Raw genomic sequence first — 7,950 nt, 5'->3', positions numbered from 1 at the left:
GGTCAGGCACCTCCAGTTGGTGTGGCCTGAGCTCTTAGTAGTGCTGTTGCAGATGGCAGCTGTTACACTGCTCCCACCACGTGAATCATGTCCCTGGGTGTGGGGGTGTTCTGCTTTCTATAGGAAGGAAGAATGCCAGAGCAAAGGCTTTCTTCCATCAGCTTGGGTGTGTTCCAGCAAAGGGGTAGAGCGAGGCTGCAGGGCATTGAAAGGGGTGTGGCCTTTTAATTTTTTCAATCAGAATTCACATTTTAGGAATAATTTGTGTGACCCAGGGTTTTGCCATGTACTGGATGAATTAACTTCTCTTGGCTAATTTGTCACTCAGGACCACTCTAAGTGCCACTGCTGGCACAGCTGTGAACATAGAGGTGGCTGATGTGCCTAAGTTCCCACAGTGTCAGAGCCCCAGTGTTGGAGCCTCCTGAGCCTTGCCTACAAACACCAGGCTGCTTCAGCTCAGCTAGGAAACTAAGAAACTGAGCAGCAGCCATGTGGTGACAGCTCTTGCAGTGTGGGAGTTACTGAGGGTAGAGAGACATCAGACAATCTCTTACTCTCTTACCAACAGGACGGTACACACGTGGGCAGCATCAGAGCAGTGATGTAACAAATTCACCAAAGCTCATCAGAAAGAAGGGTGGCTGCTGGAAGTTGCTGATGTTGCACTCTTATTTCTTCTGTGTAACTTCCCATTATTTCTAAGTGCCCGGAATTTGACAGAAGACTGGAATTTGCCCAGAGTACTCCCACGTACATTTAATTTTCCTTTTTTTTTTTTTTAAGATTTTATTTATTTATTCATGAGACACACACACAGAGAGGCAGAAACACAGAGGGAGAAGCAGGCTCCATGCAGGGAGTCCGACGCGGGACTCGATCTTGGGACTCCCAAGATCACACCCTGGGCTGAAGGCAGACACTAAACCACTGAGCCACCCAGGGATCCCCATTTAAATTTCTCTTAAGATAAAATGTAATCTGTTGCTGTGTTTCCATCCAGTTTGGAAGAGTTCCCCTTAATGCAGTGGTTCTCAAACTTTGTAGGACTCCTTTTCACAACCGTAAAGAGCTTTTGTTTATGGGGGGGATGGATCAAAAACCAGAAATTAAAAATACTCGTCTAAAAAATTTAAACGGGATGCCTGGGTGGCTCAGTGGTTGAGCGCCTGCCTTTGGCTCAGGTTGTGATCCCGGGATCCAGGATCGAGTCCCGCATCACGCTCCCTGCGAGGATCCTGCTTCTCCTTTTGTCTATGTCTCTGCCTCTCAGTCTGTGTGTCTCATGAATAAATAAATCTTTTTTAAAAATAACTAATTTAAAAACCCATTACATGTTAAGATAAGTAACAGTTTCAGGGACACCTGAGCATCCCAACTCTTGGTTTCGGCTCAGATTGTGATTTCAGAATTTTGAGCCTTGTGTGAGGTGCTGGGCATGGAGCCTGCTTAGGATTCTCTCTCCCTCTGCCCCTCTCATCCCTCTCCAAAAAAAAAAAAAATTTTTTTTTTTTTTTTTGAAGAAAAAGAATTCTGTGTTGTCGTCCTTGCCCCCCCCTCCCCCCCAAAAAAAAAAGGGAAGAGGAGCATTATTTTGCAGCTTGGGTGATCTCTTCGTAGAAGTTAACTGGACTCAGTCCCTGCTACTGCACTCAATCCACTAAGATGCTTTTGAGCTGAAGCATTTGGAAAGAAAAAAACCTGGCATTGCAAGGATAAGTAGTTGGAGATGGATGGCTCTAAAGAGTTTAAGAAAGTTCTAATTCAGGAACTGAACGATGTCCCCATATTAGGCTCCAATGATTACGGCCTTCCTCTGCACTCCAGAATGTCAAGCTAACTGATACTGTGAAGCAATTAAACAGTGGTGATGGGTAAGGGGGAGGAGAGCAGTTAGGACTAGATTCACTCTGCTTGGTCATCCATAGAGTAGAATTCTCCATTCCCAGAACTTTGAGGGTGGGGTGGAAGGGCTGTCAAATGAGATTCAAAGTGGCAGGGGACTTTGAATGTAGCAAATACGTTGCTGTTGAGTGCCAGTGCAGTTTTCCTCTACTCTATTTATGTGTCATTACCACATGCATTGGCCTCTGTGCTGGTCAGCTGAAACTGCATGTTGACTCACATGCGCTGATCAGAGTGGCTAAGAATGGCAGCTACATCCTCCCGGGTGTACAGTTCTCAAAGCAAGCTTGGAGAAACAACCTGCTGAAAACTAGCTGGGTAACACTTCTCTGATTCTAGGATTTGACATTAAGTGGTAAGCCAGCCTAACCAGAACATTGAAATATGGTCTGCCAGCTTGCTAATTAGCCTCTGCTGGTTTGAATTCTCCAGTTCTGGTGTGGATCAGGATAAATGGTTTGAATCTGAATGGCCACAAACTCTATCCCTGATTAACAGGATTACCTGTGGTCAGTGAGTGGGTGGGGCAAAAGTGGCTGGGTTACAGTGACAAGAGTCTTTAGTACCAGGTCAAATTTGTTGGTATCTCATGTTTGTGTTCTGTCCACACCTGACAAGACAAATGAGTCTTTTTTTTTTTTTTTTTTTTTTTTATGATAGTCACACACAGAGAGAGAGGCAGAGACATAGGCAGAGGGAGAAGCAGGCTCCATGCACCGGGAGCCCGACATGGGATTCGATCCCGGGTCTCCAGGATCGCGCCCTGGACCAAAGGCAGGCACCAAACCACTGTGCCACCCAGGGATCCCCAAATGGGTCTTTAAGTAATAGTCTGAGATGGTACTCAGTTATCCCCCTGTGGGAGAGGAAAGTCAGGAATTGGGGAACATGATACGATTTTTTTTGTTTTTTTTATTTCAGTAGGTAGTGCAGACACATTAAAAATACAAGAGTGCAGGGATCCCTGGGTGGCGCAGCGGTTTGGCGCCTGCCTTTGGCCCAGGGCGCGATCCTGGAGACCCGGGATCGAATCCCACGTCAGGCTCCCGGTGCATGGAGCCTGCTTCTCCCTCTGCCTGTGTCTCTGCCTCTCTCTCTCTCTCTCTCTCTCTCTCTCTCTCTGTGACTATCATAAATAAAATTAAAAAAAAATTTAAAAAAAAAAAAATACAAGAGTGCAGTCTAAAACAGGTTTTTGTACTACCTTCGAGCTAACAATGTTTTCCACATTTTGAAAGGGTTGTAAAGAAGAGTGCAAAGGGACAGTGTGTTGCCTGTGAAACTTAAAATGTTTACCACCTGGCCAGTAGTTTGGCGACCCCTGGTTTATCAGTAACTCATTCTGTGATGCCCGTTTTCCAGCCACCCATTTCTCCTTCATAGAGGTAACCACTCCTCTGTTGGCTTGGTTTGAGAGAATGGAGTTGACTGGCTTTGAGATGGAAAGATTTCTGCTGCTTTTAAGCAGTAAGTGACCTTTGATCCATGAAAGGTTTTGCCTTGTGGTTTTTAAATAGGGTTAATTGAAATTTGGTGGTTTCTTGGGGACACCTGGGTGGCTCAGTGGTTGAGTGTCTGCCTTTGGCTCAGGGTGTGACCAGAGTCCCAGGATTGAGTCCCACATCGGGCTTCCTGCATGGAGCCTGCTTCTCCCTCTGCCTATGTCTCTGCCTCTCTCTGTGTGTCTTTCATGAATAAATAAAATCTTAAAAAAAAGGGGGGGGGGTTCCAGTAGTAGCTCTCAAATTAGATTTAAGCCTGTTTTTTTTAAAGGGTAGCTAGGTGGTATAGGGTAGGGCATTTTACCCCTAACATTTTTGAGAAATTTCAAACAAAAGGTGGAAAGAATGGTACAGTGATAACCAAATACAGTTGGTACTGCAGTTAACATTTTTATTTTAAAGATTTTATTTATTTATTCATGAGAGATGAGAGAGAGACAGAGACACAGGCAGAGGGAGAAGCAGGCTCCATGCACCGGGAGCCCGACGCGGGACTCAATCCCGGAACTCCAGGATCACGCCCTGGGCCGAAGGCAGGTGCTAAACCGCTGAGCCACCCAGAGATCCCCAACATTTTTTTTTAAAGATTTGTTTATTCATGAGAGACGGGAGAGAGGCAGAGAAACAGGCAGAGGGAGAAGCAGGCTCCTCGAGGGAGCCTGATGTGGGACTCGATTCTGGGATCACGACCTGAGCCAAAGGCAGACACCCAGTCACTGAGCATTTTGTTGCAGGTGTCCCAGCGTTTTGTCGTGTTTGCTTTATATTTCTCTGTATCTTGTGGAACCCTTGAGAGTACTCAGTGGAGAGTCTGCTTCTCCCCACCCCCAAAAAAGACCATCTCTTAAAGATGCCTAGTTTCTTGAAAAAGTCATTATCCTAAAGAAGGGGGAAAGAATAGAGACTAAAAAAAACCCTAATAATGAAATTATTAGGTTGAATCAATTAAATCCGAGCTAGTGGTGGGGAGAGGTGGCTAGAGCTATCAAAGGCATTCTGGGGGCAATATACTCTATATTCATATCTCTCTTAAAAATAAGGATAGTCTCTCACATAATCACCTCATCAGGACACCTAAGAAAGTCCGTAATTCCCTGTCAACCTATTTTCAAATTGCCCCCCAGAATGCCTTTGTTTTAAGATTTTATTTATTCATGAGAGATACACACAGGCAGAAGGAGAAGCAGGCTTCCTGCAAGGAGTTCAATGTGGGACTCAATCCCAGATCCTGGGATCACACCCTGAGCTGAAGGCAGACAGTCCACCGCTGAGCCACCCAGGCATTCCCCCAGAATGTCTCGATAGCTCTAGCCACCTCTCCCCACCACTAGCTTGGATTTAATTGAATCATCCTAATAATTATTAGGTTTCTTTAGCCTCTATTCCTTCCCCCTCTTTTCTTTATAATGACCTTTTCAAGAAACCAGGCATCTTTAAGAGGTGGTCTTTTTTTGGGGGGGGGGGAACAGACTGCTGAGTACAAAGCCTGATGCAGGGGCAGCCCCGGTGGCCCAGCGGTTTTGCACTGCCTTTGGCCCAGGGCGTGATCCTGGAGTCCCGGGATCAAGTCCCACATCGGGCTCCCTGTGTGGAGCCTGCTTCTCCCTCTGCCTGTGTCTCTGCCTCTCTCTCTCTCTCTCCCTCTGTGTCTCTCATGAATAAATAAAATCTTTAAAGGGCGGGGGGAGCCTGATGCAGGGCTTAATCCGAGGACCCGGGATCCCTGGGTGGCTCAGTGGTTTGGCACCAGCCTTTGGCCCAGGGCATGATCCTGGAGCCCCGGGATCGAGTCCCACGTCAGGCTCCCGGCATGGAGCCTGCTTCTCTCTCTGCCTCTCTCTCTCTCTCATAAATAAATCTTTAAAAAAAAAAAAAATCCCAGGACCTTGGAGATCATGACCTGAGCTAAAGGCAGGTGCTTAACCTGTTGACTGAGCCACCCATGTGCCCCTTTAAGATTTTATTTTTATTTTTTAAAGATTTTATTTATTCATAAGAGATACACAGAGAGAGAGAGACAGAGACACGGGCAGAGGGCGAAGCAGGCTCCATGCAGAGAGCCCTACGTGAGACTCGATCCCAGGTCTCCAGGATCACACCCTGGTGCTAAACCGCTGAGCCACCCAGGCTGCCCAAGATTTTATTTTTAAATAATCTCTACACCCACTGTGGGGCTTGAATTTACAACTCCAAGATCGAGAATTGCACTTTACCAACTGAGCCAGCCAGCAAGTCACCCTTCAAGAGACAGTCTTATACAACGTCCAATGTTCTGGGTTTGTCTAGTTTCCTCGTGTCATTTAATTTGTTCCCCCTCCTGTTGGGGCACATTTTTGTCTTGGGTAAGACTTTCACTTTGCCCCTCCATCCAGTCTTTTCAGTGGTTTATGTCGAATTGAATTTGAAATGAATGGGAACCTGTCAGTGCTTTACTGGAAATCAGGTGATCTTAAGCAGTAGTCACCAACAGGGTCTTTTATGTGAACCCGTGAGGACTGAGCTGAAGGACAGACTAGAGAGAGTGCCTCCCATCCATGGGAACCAAATGTTTAGGGTCTTCCAAGCTAGGATATTTTGCCTCCTTAAAATCCTCTGCTGCCTCTCCTGGATGGAGAAAGTGTTAGATACGTGCTCAGACATTACTTGCTTTGACTTAGCAAGCCAGCACATGCACCCCACGCGGTGAGTCCTGGTGGTATGCAGCAGTTCTGCCCTATGCCTTGCGGAGGTGATGAAATGGCGTAGACCCTGCCATGTTCCCAGGAGTTCTCAGAGACATGCAGGCATGTCTGAGAGGCTGCCTTCATACTGAATCTATCTACATCAGGAGAAAGAACCTTGACACAATCTTGTTTTAACACAACCTTGGTATTAGCTGGCTCTTCCCACAATGATGACAAGTTCTTCTACTTGCTGACTCTTGGGGACCAGAAGGGACATCATACCCTAGTACCTGTTTTTCACTTAGCCTGAAGCTATATTTTTAGGGATGGGGTTGTGATGGCTGGTAGGTTCCTTAAAGCCTGGTGGAAAATTCGTTTTGGGTACCATTGGGTTTGTTACCAAAGCCTTCTGAAAGGCCTTGCCTCCCCAAATATGGAGGTAAAATGTCATTATGGTTTACAGGTCTTTTTGCCTTCTCCATTTGGGACCTGCTCAGTTTTTAAAACATTTCTTTTGGGGAATGTTGTCCCAGTGAAAAGTTCTAGGTTGCAGAGGATTGGGTAGTGGGCAGACGAGGAGTGAAACATTCTCTTGCCCTAAATTAGGAGATTGCATTAGAAGTAGAGACAAGATAGATTTAGGAAATAGCTAGGTTACCCATATAAAGGATGAGCAGCTTATGGCTGGCTGCAAACATTTTTGGGCGAGTCCCTTCTATGTCATTTCCCCAAATTATATCCAGATCCCCAAGATCAAACAGTTACTACAGCCTACTACCGGGCGAAAGCAAAGGAGCAAGAATAATTACTCCCCACGGTATATGGGTTAGAACTTAAGGTTTCTTTAGCCTGCTGGTGACAGGGCCAAAATGAACCTGACAGCTAAAGAGAGCCCCCAGAAATGCATCATTGTCGACTGGACGGGTCCCTTCTGGGCCATTGTTTCGGGCTACCAGATGGTTTGCTGGGCTCTGGAGTCGGTGGTGGGGTGGGTGGTGGGTGGTGGGTGGTGGGTGTTCCCGCATCCACCCTGCCCGCAACCACCTAGGTGCTGTCCCGGCCGCCAGGCTCTGCGGCTGGCCCCGGTCCTGGCTTCAGCTCCTGCCCCCGGTTTCCGCAGGGTTCTGCGACATCCATGCTGGACCCAGACCTCTGGGCCGCCGCCCCGCGCCAACTCGTGTGGGAGCCCTGTCCGCGGGCTTCTCTCCGGTCACCTCCCACCCCAAACACCTGGGCCGCGCGGGCGAGCCTGCCTGAGGGCGCCGCACGACCCCCCGCACCCGCGAGTCGCGTGCTTCGGCCGAGCGTCCGTGCGCGTGCGCCCCGCAGGTGCTCGCCCCCACGCGTCCGCCGCGCGGCCACGGACGCTCCTGACGAGCCGGGCTCGCGAAGGTTCCAGGATCGGCCAGACACCCGGATGTGAGGCGGGCGGGACACGGCCCGCCTTCCCAGCTCGGACGGTGGCGAGAGCCAATCACAGCCTAGTCTGTCCCGCTCATCCAATGGTCGGCTTGTTGCTAGCCCGGCGCTGGGATCTGCCTGCGCGGCTGCCCGGCCGATTCGCTCCGACGGCGGGCCTCGGCCCTCGGTGCCGCCCTCCGCCAGCCCGCTCTCGCGCTCCGCGTGCGCACTGGTTACCCGGAGGAACTTGGTGGGGGCGCTGCGGGGCCTTGTGTCGCGGTCTGGGCCGGGGCCACGTCTCTGCGCGCTGTTCACCGCCGTGGTCGGTGGAGGGCGCGTGGAGGTGGGGGACGGGGGAAACAGGTCCTCAGGCTACAGCTTTCCCGCAGACCTCGGCCCTGCCCCTCAGTTTCTGAACAGCGGGCCCAACCTCAAGTGCCCCCAGCGGGTTTCCTATACTCTCTTATCTACGCAGCAGT

This window comes from Canis lupus, chromosome 6, assembly GCF_003254725.2.
Source record: "Canis lupus dingo isolate Sandy chromosome 6, ASM325472v2, whole genome shotgun sequence".
Lineage (NCBI taxonomy): Eukaryota > Metazoa > Chordata > Mammalia > Carnivora > Canidae > Canis > Canis lupus.
This window is presented reverse-complemented; position numbering follows the sequence as displayed.